This window comes from Pituophis catenifer, unplaced genomic scaffold, assembly GCF_029215685.1.
Source record: "Pituophis catenifer annectens isolate HBS135680 unplaced genomic scaffold, rPitCat1.0.hap2 SCAF_2, whole genome shotgun sequence".
In the NCBI taxonomy this organism is placed as follows: Eukaryota; Metazoa; Chordata; class Lepidosauria; order Squamata; family Colubridae; genus Pituophis; species Pituophis catenifer.
This window is the reverse complement of record NW_027256882.1, coordinates 28,131,864-28,145,291: the sequence shown is the minus strand read 5'-3', so window position 1 is coordinate 28,145,291 and position 13,428 is coordinate 28,131,864. Positions and strand designations below refer to the sequence as shown.

The 13,428-nt window shown below is 42.0% G+C and overlaps 1 pseudogene; it reads right to left on the bottom strand.

Annotated features, from left to right (window-relative positions):
- Positions 1-2,029: 2,029 nt before the first annotated feature.
- LOC139311983 (zinc finger protein 850-like) lies at positions 2,030-12,314 on the bottom strand (annotated as a pseudogene).
- Positions 12,315-13,428: the final 1,114 nt, after the last annotated feature.

Genomic DNA, 13,428 nt, shown 5'->3' with positions numbered 1-13,428 from the left:
CTTTGGGGTGAGATACCACCAGTACGCTGATGACACCCAGCTGTACATCTCCACCCCAGGCCACCCCAACGATGCCCTTGAAGTGATGTCCCAGTGCCTGGAGGCTGTGCGGATCTGGATGGGGAGGAACAGGCTCAGGCTCAACCCTTCCAAGACTGAGTGGCTGTGGCTCCCGGCATCCCGATATAGTCAGTTGACTCCATCACTGACTATTGGGGGCGAGTCGTTGGCCCCCACGGAGAGGGTTCGCAATCTGGGAGTCCTCCTGGATAGGCAGCTCTCCTTGGAGGAACATCTGACGGCTGTAACCAGGGAGACCTTTTGTCAGGTTCGCCTGATCCGCCAGTTGCGGCCCTTTCTTGATCGGGATTCCCTGTGCACAGTCACTCATGCCCTCATCACCTCTCGCCTTGACTACTGCAATGCTCTCTACATGGGGCTCCCCTTGAGGAGCACCCGGAGGCTCCAACTGGTCCAGAATGCAGCAGCGCGGGTAGTGACGGGAGCAGCCTGGCGCTCCCATGTAACACCGCTCCTGCGCGAGCTGCACTGGCTCCCAGTGGTCTTCCGGGTGCGCTTCAAGGTGTTGGTTATCACCTTTAAAGCGCTCCATGGCATAGGGCCTAGCTATCTTCGAGACCGCCTGCTGCCACCGACGATCTCCCATCGACCTGTGCGCTCCCACAGAGAGGGCCTCCTCGGGGTGCCATCAGCCAAACAGTGCAGGCTGGTGCCCCCAGGGGGAGGGCCTTCTCTGTGGGGGCACCTACCCTCTGGAATCAATTGCCTCCAGAGATAAGGAGAATCCAAGACCTCGGTGCCTTCCGCCGTGCCCTTAAAACCTTCCTTTTCCAGCAAGCCGGGCTGGCCTAATTTTTTAAGTGTTTTTAAGTGTTTTGTTTATTGTTTTTAATTAATGGGGCCAAATTTATATATGTATATTTTAACTGTATTTTAATATTTGTACTTGATGTTTTTACTTGGCTGTTCACTGCCCTGAGTCCTCAGGGAGAAGGGCGGTATACAAATTCAAAATAAAATAAAATAAAATAAATAAAATATAAGAACAGGAAAAAGAAGAAGGTAAAGAAATGGGAGAAAAACATCAAGAAATAGAACTGTGGAGAGACTAAGAGAAAATGGTTAAGAGTCAGTGAAAACATTAATTTGTTAATAAAGAGAAGGATGCTAGTTCTAGAAATTATATGTGAAAATGCTGTTAAATGAAAAATAGAACAATGTTATCCAAGCTACAACTTAAGCCTTTTTACTTTCACCACAATATACCATTAAAGGTATTTCAATTGTTACAGTTTATACTTATTCATATTTCTAAAAAAATAAAAAAATAAAAACTTATCATTGTCTAGATATCAAAAATACAAAGACAAATATTCCAATTATTCATTTCATTGTTACAATCATGATTTCCCATTTATTTCTTACTACTGTTCATATTTCAATTCTAAATATGTATAACATCTTTTCTTTCATTTCTTTTTCTCCCTTCCCATTTTTATTTTTGCCTTTTTCTTTCTGTTTTTCCTTTGTGTTTTAAAATCTTGAACTCTCCCCTTTTGCCCTAAATTTCCCATTGTTTGCACCTACCTTTTTTAGTGAGGAAAACGAAGAAAAAGAAATCTCCCTCTGCCTAATTTTTCCTTGAAGCAAACAGCAAACAGCCTGCTTTACTTTCAGTTTCGTTTTCAGCATAGCTTGATTAGCACAAGGGGGGAAAAATCTGCTCCAACACTCTTTGCAGCAAGTAGCAGAGCCCGGCACAAAACAGCTGAGAGAGTTGGGAGGACAATCTAATCAACTTGTGCTAATTAGCCGAGGCTGAAGCTGAAAGGAGCTGTTTTTTCTTGCTGTTTGTTTACAAGGAGGTAACTGCTGCGAGGCACAGGCCAAAGGGTGGGGGCCACCCTCCTTGCCACTTAGCGTCCCCCTGCCACCCCCTTTTGCCTCCAGCACCCCCCTGCCACCCCTCTTGCCTTTAACTGCCCCCCTAAGTCATCCCACCGCCCCCCACTTTGGTACCGCCCACTTTGGGAACCACTGCTTTAGGTCATCACTCATCACTTTGGAAAATCCATGTGCATTTTCTTGTGTGCAATACGGGTGGAATATTTCCTGAAGCACCGTCCACTCTTGGGGCACTTAAATGGTTTCTCCCGTGTGTATAAGCACATGATTCAAAAGGCTAGTCTTAGTACTGAAATCTTTCCCACAGTCTGGGCACTCGTATGGTTTCTCTCCTGTGTGAATCCTCTGGTGTCTCACCAGCTCAGAATTCCAAAGGAAACTTTTCTCACAATCAGGACATTCAAATTGTTTCTCTCCTGTGTGAGTCCTCTGGTGTATCACCAGGCTGGAAATGTGACTGAACCTTTTCCCACAATCAGGACATTCAAATGGTTTCTCTCCTGTGTGATTCCTCTGGTGCCTAACAAGGTGGGAATTGTTACTGAAACTTTTCCCACAATCAGGACATTCAAATGGTTTCTCCCCTGTGTGAGTCCTCTGGTGTGTCACCAGGCTGGAATTGTGACTGAAACTTTTCCCACAATCAGGACATTCAAATGGTTTCTCTCCTGTGTGAGTCCTCTGGTGTGTCACCAGGCTGGAATTGCGACTGAAACTTTTCCCACAATCAGGACATTCAAATGGTTTCTCTCCTGTGTGAGTCCTCTGGTGTCTCACCAGCTCAGAATTCCAAAGGAAGCTTTTCCCACAATCAGGACATTCACATGGTTTCTCTCCTGTGTGAGTCTTCTGGTGTGCCACCAGATTGGAATTCTGACTGAAACTTTTCCCACAATCAGGACATTCAAATGGTTTCTCTCCTGTGTGAGTCCTCTGGTGTGTCACCAGGTTGGAATTGTGACTGAAACTTTTCCCACAATCAGGACATTCAAATGGTTTCTCCCCTGTGTGAGTCCTCTGGTGTGTCACCAGGCTGGAATTGTGACTGAAACTTTTCCCACAATCAGGACATTCAAATGGTTTCTCTCCTGTGTGAGTCCTCTGGTGTATCACCAGGCTGGAATTCTGACTGAACCTTTTCCCACAATCTGGACATTCAAATAGTTTCTCTCCTGTGTGAGTCGACTGGTGTGTCACCAGGCTGGAATTGTTTCTGAAACTTTTACCACAATCAGGACATTGAAAGGCTTTCTCTCCTGTGTGTGTCCTTTGTTGTCTCATGAGATGGTAATTTCCAATGATACTTTCACACAATTTGGACACTCTTACGTGATGGGTGTCCTGTGATGTATCACCATGTTGCCATGTTCACTAAAGTATTCACATCGGGAGCACTCATATGGCTTCTCTTCTGTGTGAGTCGTTCCATGAACCACAAGGAAGCTGTTCTGACCAAACTTTTTGGCATATTCGGATAATTTGTATGGCTTTTCTGCAGTTGGGATCTTCTTGTTAAATCAGCTGTGATTTGCAATCTGCGCTTTTTCTACAATAGGCAGATTTATGGAGCTTTTCCACAACTGATATTCTTGAGGTCAAAAATATGTGTGATCTATTGTTTAGTGGTGCTTTGATTAAAGCCGTTTGCTTCTTCCCAGAGCAATGCCTGTATCATTGTCTGTCCTATGTGCCCTGCCCAATAAGACCTTTTCCTTCCCCCTAACTTCCAGATATTTCCATCTTTTTCTGAGTGAAAAATAATCTTCCTTGATTTTTCATGAAATGTATCCTTGAGTTTCGTATCCTCTACTTTTTCCAGCTCAAAATCTCATGTTAATTTTCTCTCTTTTGTCTATTAGCTGCTGGAGAAGGAGAATTGTGTGGTTTTCTGAAGGAACTGGAGTATATTTTGATTTCTGGCTCAATTTTATTTCCTTTTCAACGTTGCTTGTTATTCTCAGTTGTCCAGAGTGCTCTTATTGCCATCCTCTTTGTCTATAAATTTCAAAGAAAAGTGTAACTTTAATTGTGTATAAAATGGTTACAGAAGATGTAAAAAAAAATATACATTACAACAAAAAAGCAAACATGCCACAATGCCAGAATAGTCTCTTACATTGATTATGATTCATTTGACACATGGAAGAGTTCCAAGATATCTATTCAACCATGAAATTATGTTGTTGACTTGGGACAATCATAGATTCTTGGCACTGCAAAGTGTTATCCTCAAATATATCTGGATGTACTGAGGATTATATATTTATTTATTTATTTATTGGTTTGATTTATATGCCTCCCTTTTCCGGAGACTCAGGGCGGCTTACAATGCGTTAAGCAATAGCCTTCATACTTTTGTATATACCTGCTTAGTAGGCCTTTCGACCCCCCCCCCCCAAGGGTGTTCTTTTTTATACAAAGTCAGCTTATTGCCCCCACAATCCGCGTCCTCATTTTACCTACTTCAAAAGGATGGAAAGCTGAATCAAACTTGAGCTTGGTGAGATTTGAACTTGCAGTAATTGCAGGCAAATGGTGTTACTTAATAGTGCTTTAGTCTTTTTTCCGCTCTTGCTTAACGCATTGTAAGCCGCCCTGAATCTCCGGAGAAGGCGGCATATGGATCGAATCAATCAATCAATCAATCAAACAATCAATGGGAAAAAAACTCAAGAAGCCTGAGAAACTCTGGCTGCCTAAACAGAGGGATAGAATCGAGATCACATGAAGTATTAGTACCAATTTATAATGCTTTAAATTAAGATCACACTTGGATTACTGCAACCACTTTTCATCACCACAATATAAAAAAGGCGTCCAGACTCTATAAAGAGCACAGAGAAGAGCAGTAGGGATAATTAGTGGGTTGCAGTAATTGGGAATGAATCGTCTAGTGAAAGGAAGGACTAGGGGTGACATGATAGCAGTGTTCCAATACTTGAAGGGTCAACTTCTTTTCCAAAGCACCAGAAGGACAAGACAAGAAGCAATGCATGGAAACTAATCAAGGAGAGAAAAAAACCTGGAATTAAGGAAAAATCCCATCAGTGAGAACAATTAGCCAGTGGAACGGAATGGCTGCAATTTTCTGCTGCCTGGAAGACTGAAAAAGTCTCTTTTGAGTGAAGGTTGATTCTTCGGGAATGGCTTCCCTCCAGAGGTTGTGGGGGCTCCATTGCTGGTGGCTTTTAAACCGACGGGACAGCCATTTGTCTGAGATGTCCTTAAGACCTCCAAGGTTTCTTCCAGCTCTCTTCCAAACCTCCAGTGACGGAGCTCCCTCTGGAGGGAAACCAGCCCCAAAGACTCAACCTGCATTTGAAGGAGACTTTTTCAAGCTTCCCACCAGCAGAAAGTTGCAGCCACCAGTTTCCCAGCCTGCAGCACCAGTGGGCTTCCATTTGGGGAGGGAAGGAACCTGCAGCAGCCGCAGCTGAGAGGCTTCAGCCCAGTTGCTTCTCCGCTTCCAGCCCAAGTTGCTCCCGGACTCTCCTCCCACCTGCTGCCCTCCACTCACCTGCCAGCTGCTGCTTCCACCATGGAAACAGCACAAAAGCCGCTCTGCACACCAACTTCATCCCATCAGTCATCCGGAAGAGGAAGTTCCTCTGCGCCTCTCCTCTCCTCCCAGCCTTTCTAGCAATGCAGTACTTGATGATTTTAACTCCTTATACACAACCACAGACGCCGCCTGCTGTACCGTCCGCTTTCTAGCCACTGGTGTGGCCTGTTTGAGCGCCATCTCCAGGCAGGCAGAAAAACACGCTTGTCCCCTCTCTTATCTAAGGCGGTTGCAGGAGGTTTTCACTGATTAAATGCTACCGTCATTTATGACTTCTGGCAACTGATCCAAACAAAAGAGTGAAATGTGATACCACTAAGCTTACGAAATTAGCTACGTGCTGAGCCCTGAAAGTTCATGACGTTTTATTTTTTTATTTATTTTATTTGTCAAGCATATATAAGAAAACATAAAAGCATAAAAAAGAATACATGAAAAGAATAAGAGTAAAAAGGGACATGAGGACAGGGACGATGGTGCGCTTATGCCTTACAGACCTCTTAGGAATGGGGTGAGGTCAACAGTAGACAGTCTAAGGTTAAAGTTTTGGGGGTTTGGGGAAGAAACCAAAGAGTCTGCTAGTGCATTCCAGGCATTGACCACTCTGTTGCTGAAGTCGTATTTTCTGCAATTGAGTTTGGAGTGGTTTACCTTGAGTTTGTATCTCTTATTTCCTCAGGTATTGTTGTGGTTGAAGCTGAAGTAATCATTGACAGAATCTTTTTCTTTTTTTGGCAGAATTTACTATCTTAGGGGGTGACTCTCGATAGAGATCAACGCCTCTCTACATCCCAAAAGTTTAAAACTGATTTTCTGTGGCTCCCAAGATTTTAGGACCTGACAGCCCCATCAAGTCAAGATACTCCAAGGGAGTGCTATTTTTAAGGTTTATAAACTGTAGTGGAACATGGAGGATGACTATGTACAGCATTTTATGATTCAGTCCTCAAAGAACTTTGCATGTAAATCACGCTTGAACAATGGGAGAATATGTGGATGAAAGATCTAAAATTCAAATTAAACTATAAAAGAAAAGTTTTATAAGATGATGTACTGTGTGTATCTATCACTGGACAAATTGTTCAGAATGTTTAATGTGGGAAATGTAAAGAGCTTTTTATGATTTGTAGAAAGTCAGCACCAGAAGAATGGAATATCTTGGGAAATATTAAAAATGCAGAATATTATATTTCCCTAAATGAGAAATGGAGAAACATGGTTTTTTTTAGAGGTAGGAAGGCGGACTCAGTCTTTCTTAATAGCCCCCAGCAGGCATTTTGTGCCCATTAAGAAAGATTGGGCCAGCCTATCTATAAGAGCAGTGGTTAGAGTGCAGTACCGCAGGCTTCTTCTGCTGACTGCCAGTTGCCTGCAATTTGGCAGATTGAATCTCACCAGACTCATCCTTCCGAGGTGGGTAAAATGAGCCAGATTGTTAGGGACAATATGCTGACTATGTAAAACCGCTTAGAGAGTGCTGTTAAAGCACTGTGAAGTGGTATATAAGTCTAAGTACTATTGCTATTGCTAAAACAAAAGACCTTCAGCTCCAGGATGATGGGATTAAGACCCTTTAGGTAAGGTGACCAGATTTTAACATTGGTAAAGAGGGACATTGTGGGCGTGGCTTATTTTGTGGGCGTGGCTAGCTGGTCATGTGACTGGGTGGGCATGGCTAGCTGGTCATGTGACCGGGTGGCCATGGCTATGTGTATAGGGTAAGGTGAACAGATTTTAACATTGGTAAGAGGGACACCATTGTGGGCGTGGCTTATTGTGTGGGCGTGGCTTGGAGGCCATGTGACTGGGTGGGCGTGGCTAGCTGGTCATGTGACCGGGTGGCCATGGCTATGTGTATAGGGACTACTCAGAGGGCTGGAAAGTCATTTCTGACAGGTCCTCACACTTTTGACTGGTCCTCACACTTATGACCATCCTCACATTTATGCCCGTGCAGCATTCTTAACAACCATGTCACTCATTTCACAACTGCTTCTCTTCACCATGGTGATAAGATAGGGCAAAAATGTAAAATGTGAGGACAGTCGTAAGTTCGAGGACTGGTCAAAAGTGCGAGGACCAGTCAAAAATAACTTTTTCAGCCCTCTGAGTAGTCCATATCCACAAAAGGACTAACCAGAGGGCTGAAAAAAGTCATTTCTGACAGGTCCTCACACTTTTGACTGGTCCTCACACTTATGACCATCCTCACATTTATGCCCGTGCAGCATTCTTAACAACCATGTCACTCATTTCACAACTGCTTCTCTTCACCATGATGACAAGATAGGGCAAAAATGTAAAATGTGAGGACAGTCGTAAGTTCGAGGACTGGTCAAAAGTGCGAGGACCAGTCAAAAATAACTTTTTCAGCCCTCTGAGTAGTCCATATGCACAAAAGGACTAACCAGAGGGCTGAAAAAAGTCATTTCTGACAGGTCCTCACACTTTTGACTGGTCCTCACACTTATGACCATCCTCACATTTATGCCCGTGCAGCATTCTTAACAACCATGTCACTCATTTCACAACTGCTTCTCTTCACCATGGTGATAAGATAGGGAAAAAAACATAAAATGTGAGGACAGTCGTAAGTTCGAGGACTGGTCAAAAGTGCGAGGACCAGTCAAAAATAACTTTTTCAGCCCTCTGAGTAGTCCATATGCACAAAAGGACTAAACAGAGGGCTGAAAAAAGTCATTTCTGACAGGTCCTCACACTTTTGACTGGTCCTCACACTTATGACCATCCTCACATTTATGCCCGTGCAGCATTCTTAACAACCATGTCACTCATTTCACAACTGCTTCTCTTCACCATGATGACAAGATAGGGCAAAAATGTAAAATGTGAGGACAGTCGTAAGTTCGAGGACTGGTCAAAAGTGCGAGGACCAGTCAAAAATAACTTTTTCAGCCCTCTGAGTAGTCCATATGCATAAAAGGATACAGTAATTGAGAGGGATGAAGGAAGGGAAGGGAAATTAGAGTAGGAGTGACGGTTAAGAGAGGGAGGAAGAGAGGAGGAGAAGGAGAAAGGAAGAGGAAGTAGGGAGGAGAAGAAGAGGGGGGGAAGAGAAAGTAAGAAAGAAAGAAAAGAGAGGTGGTAGGTTTGAGGAGAAAGATTGCTGTACAATAAAAAAGATGAAAGGGAAGAAAGCCAACCCCAAACAAATATAAAGATATTAAGATAAAGAATGAATTGTTAAACTTTAAAGAATAAAAGAGAACAAATATGAATAAATAGCAATAATTAGAAACACACATACATACAATGTATTTTCTTTGAATAGAATATTTGGCTGGTTCACAAATTTAAACAGTGTTTAGTCATTTCAATTAAATTTACAATTTCTATATTTCCTTTTTGCCATATTTATTCCTCGTCTATTTTTTTAAAAAAACAATATTACCCTTCATCCTCATCTCTAATCTTAATCAAATTCAATTTTTCCCTTCTATTCTATTTTATACCCCTTCCCATTGTCATCTATTTTTATATCCATCCTCACATTGGTTAATTATGTAATTATGTAATACAGTTGTTTAATACAAATTCAACATTTTAATATAAATCAATTAGTTATATAACTATCTTTTTTGTATATTAATCAATATGAACATGAATATTCCAATTATTTCCATGCAATCCAATTTCTTACAAATCAATTAATTATACTTACCAATAATAATAAACCAAATAATTTCCCCCATATATTCCTCCAAACCACAACTTAACCATTTCTGCTTTCAACACAGTATACAATTAATATCTCAATTATTACAATTCCCTAGTTAAAAAGAGCTTTTTTTTCTTTTGTGTTTTAAAATCTTGAACTCTCCTCTTTTGCCCTAAATAATTTTCCATTGTTTGCACTTACCTTTTTTGGTGAGGAAAAGGAAAATAAATCTGCTGCCTAATTTTCCAACGTTGCAAGCAAACCGCAAAGCCAACAGCCTGTTTTACTTTCAATTTCGTTTTGAGCTTGGTTTGCACAAAGAGGAAAAAAAACTGAGCAATTTAGCAAGAGCAGAGCCCTGTGCAAATCAGCTGAGAGGGGAAAGCCGAGCTAATTAAGGTAGGGCGGCCCTTTGAAGCCCCGCGGCAAGAGTTTAAACAGGTTTTTTCCCTCTAGCCTTCAGCGGGGATTCAGGAGGCAGCCGGGAACCAGGAGGCAGAATGAAAAATCGGGACTTTTTTAAAACGCCGCGGGATGCGGGACAAATTGCTCAAAAGCGGGACTGTCCCGCCAAAAGCGGGACGTCTGGTCACCTTACCTTTAGGACATAATAAAGCATTTAGCAGAAGACACAGGGCTCACTACATTACACACTCTCCTAAGGGCATTTCAGACATTGCACAACCCCCCCAGCTAGCAGCATCTGTGAAACTTATAAAAATCCATGTATTCATCAAACCAGTGGGTCAGCTGAACCAGAATTTCATGCTGTCTTTGTGTGTGGTTCGGCTTCATCAATAAACCATGTTTCCAATCAGCTTCCATGTTTTTCTCCCAGCTTGGAACTGAACCAGATGGATATTTCTTCCAACACATTTATGGTGGGCATGTGACAAAATAAATATTGGAGTATTGTTCCTCTGCCATTGTTAAGCAAATCACGGTGGGTTGTGAAAGGCAATCTCACACGGCCTTGGCTTGCAACTTCCTGCTGGCATCCCCACTGGTTTTGCTTCTCAGAAGCTAGCTGGGAAGGTCACAAATGGGGATCAGCAGTGTGGGATGCTGCAACCATCATAAATGTGCACTGGTTGGTGGAACCTTAACTGGTGCAACTCCTTTTCCTGCACCTTCATAACCACAGGAACTGCAGACCTGTGGTCACCGAGCAAGTGCTAAATTTGGGGACCAGCTGTATGTCTGCTTTCATGGTGCCATTGTAACTTTGAAGGCTCAGGAAACAAGATAAGCAAGGACTACATACACAAACTGAACATCACAAAAGGTCCTCAATAGCTTTTTTTAGTTGAAACTGGTTAATACATGGATGGGCACCAATAGGAAAGACTGTGCTTTTTGGCTAGACATGAAAGTAAGAAAAACAATCATCTCAGAAAAGACAGTGTCAGATCAGTCTGAGACTGTTGCCAAGAAAACAGCAAGTACACAACAGAACCACAGAGCTGGAAGGAATCTTTGAGATCTTCTAGTCCAATCCCTTACTTGAGCAGGAGGCCCTGAAGAACCTGACACCCAAAAGAAAGAAATTGTACAATTTAAAAAAAAATAAAATATCCAGCAACTTTTGCTGCTGATGTCCAAACAGTCCTTATCAAATTAACATGTTCTACTTTTTTTCTTTGATCCTTCCCATCTAAGACCATGACCTATTTGATGACAAAAAATCAGGCAAATTCTTTGTAGTCAAATTAAAGAGTCAATTTCTCAGCTGAAATTACAATGGGACATTTGAAATGAAATTCAAGCCTTCTTTACATTCATCACTTTGGGCCTCAGGTGGATTTTCGTGTGTGCGATAAGGTTGGAAGGTTTTCTGAAGCACCGTTCACACTCAGGACACTTAAATGGTTTCTCCCCTGTGTGTATAAGCATATGATTTAGAAGGCTATCCTTAGTACTGAAATCTTTCCCACAGTCTGGGCACTCGTATGGTTTCTCCCCTGTGTGAGTCCTCTGGTGACTCACCAGCCGGGAATTCCAAAGAAAACTTTTCCCACAATCTGGACACATATATGGTTTTTCCCTGGAGTGAGTCCTCTGGTGTGTCACCAGGCGGGAATTGTTACTGAAACTTTTCCCACAATCAGGACATTCAAATAGTTTCTTTCTTGTGTGAGTCTTCTGGTGTTTCACCAGGTCAGAATTCCGACTGAACCTTTTCCCACAATCAGGACATTCAAAGGGTTTCTCTCCGGTGTGAATCCTTTGGTGTGCCACCAGGCTGGAATTGTGATTGAACCTTTTCCCACAATCAGGACATTCAAAGGGTTTCTCTCCCGTGTGAGACCTCTTGTGCATCACTAGCTGGGAAATATGATTGAAACTCTTTCTACAATCCAAACATTCAAATGGTTTTTTTACCATGTGAGTTCTCTGGTGTTTCATCAGGCTGAAATTCTCACTGAAACATTTTCCACAATCAGGACATTCAAAGGGTATCCCTTCTTTATGAATCCTCTGGTGGCTAATGAGATGGGAATTTCGAATGAAACTTTTCCTACAATCAGGACATTCAAAGTGTTTCTCTCCTGTGTGAGTCCTCTGGTGTATTACCAGGTTGGAATTTTGACTGAAACCTTTCCCACAGTCAGGACATTCAAAGGGTTTCTCTCCTGTGTGATTCCTCTGGTGCCTAACAAGGTGGGAATTGTTACTGAAACTTTTCCCACAATCCAGACATTCAAATGGTTTCTCTCCTTTGTGAGTCCTCTGATGTGTCACCAGGCTGGAATTTTGACTGAAACCCTTTTCAGAATCGGAGCATTCAAAAGGTTTCTCTTCTGTGTGAGTCCTCTGGTGGTTCATCAGGCTGTAATTGTGACTGAAACCTTTCCCACAGATAGGGCATTCAAAGGGTTTCTCTCCTTCAAATGTTTTTTTTCACTGTGTGTGAGTGTTGTCTCATGAGGTGGGAATTTCCAATGAAATCTTCACACAATCTGGACACTCATACGTCATGTGAGTCCTCTGATGTATCACCATGTTGTCATGCTCACTAAAGTATTTACCACATTAGGAGCACTTTTAAGACTCTTCTTGGGCATAATCAGTTGTGATTTGCAATCTGTGCTTTTCCCACAACAGGCGTATCTCTAGAGCTTTTCCAACACTTATATTCTTGAGGTCAAAAATATGTGTTCTCCATTGTTTAGTGGTGTTTTGATTAAAGCTGGGTTTTTTTTCTCCCAGAGTGAGGCCTGCTTCTCTGTCTACTCTATATTGCTCTTCAAGTGAATTTTTCCTCCCCACTGACTTCCAGAAATTTCCCTCTTTTTCTGAATAAAAAATAATCTCCCTTGACTTTTCATGTAATGTATGCTTGAGTTCTGCATAATTTATTTATTCCAGTTTAAATCTTTCTTAATTTTCTGTCCGTTATCTCTCACCTGATCAGGAAAAAGAAGAACTATGTGGTTTTTTTGAAGGAAATGGACAATATTTTTATTTCTGGCTTGATTTTCTTTCATTTTTAAAGTTGCTTGTTATTAACAGTTGTGTGCTCTTATTGCCATCTTCTTTGCCTATAAGATTCAAAGAAAAGTGTAATTGTTTATAAAATTGTTGTAGATGATGTGAAAAAAGAAAAAAAGTATACGTTACAATGAAAAAGCGAACATGCCACGTTGCTAGAATAACTTCTTACATTAATCATGATCCATTTGACACATGGAAAACAACCAAGATCCAAGTTCAAATATCCATTCAATCATGAAATTCTCTTGTTGATTTGGGACAATCACAAAATCTTACAGTGCAAAGGCTTATCACCAAATACGTAATTCATTTTGCTCATGGAAATCCTCAGCTCCAAATATGGCAGAAAATGCTGTCCACAACCTCTCTGGTGACATCCCAATTCAAGCAGACCTCATTTACTGACAGCAATTTGGACTGGCATCTGCATCACTAAGCTGCCTGATCATGAGCATGATGTCACATGACAGTGCCAACTTACATGTGATCCTCTGCAGTTGTTAAGCAAATCACTGTGGATTGTTAAAGGGAATTTCAGATTCAAATTCCTGCTGGTATCTCCACTGACTTACTTGTCAGAAGCTAGCTGGGGAGATCATAAATGGGGATCATGCGTATGGGATACAGCAGCAATCGTATATGTGCACCGGTTGGCAGAACCCAAATTGGTCCATCTGTTTTTCCTGCACCTTCATAACCACAGCAACTGCTGACGTGTGGTCACTGAACATGTGCTACGATGACCACAAATTTGTGGACATGGTGT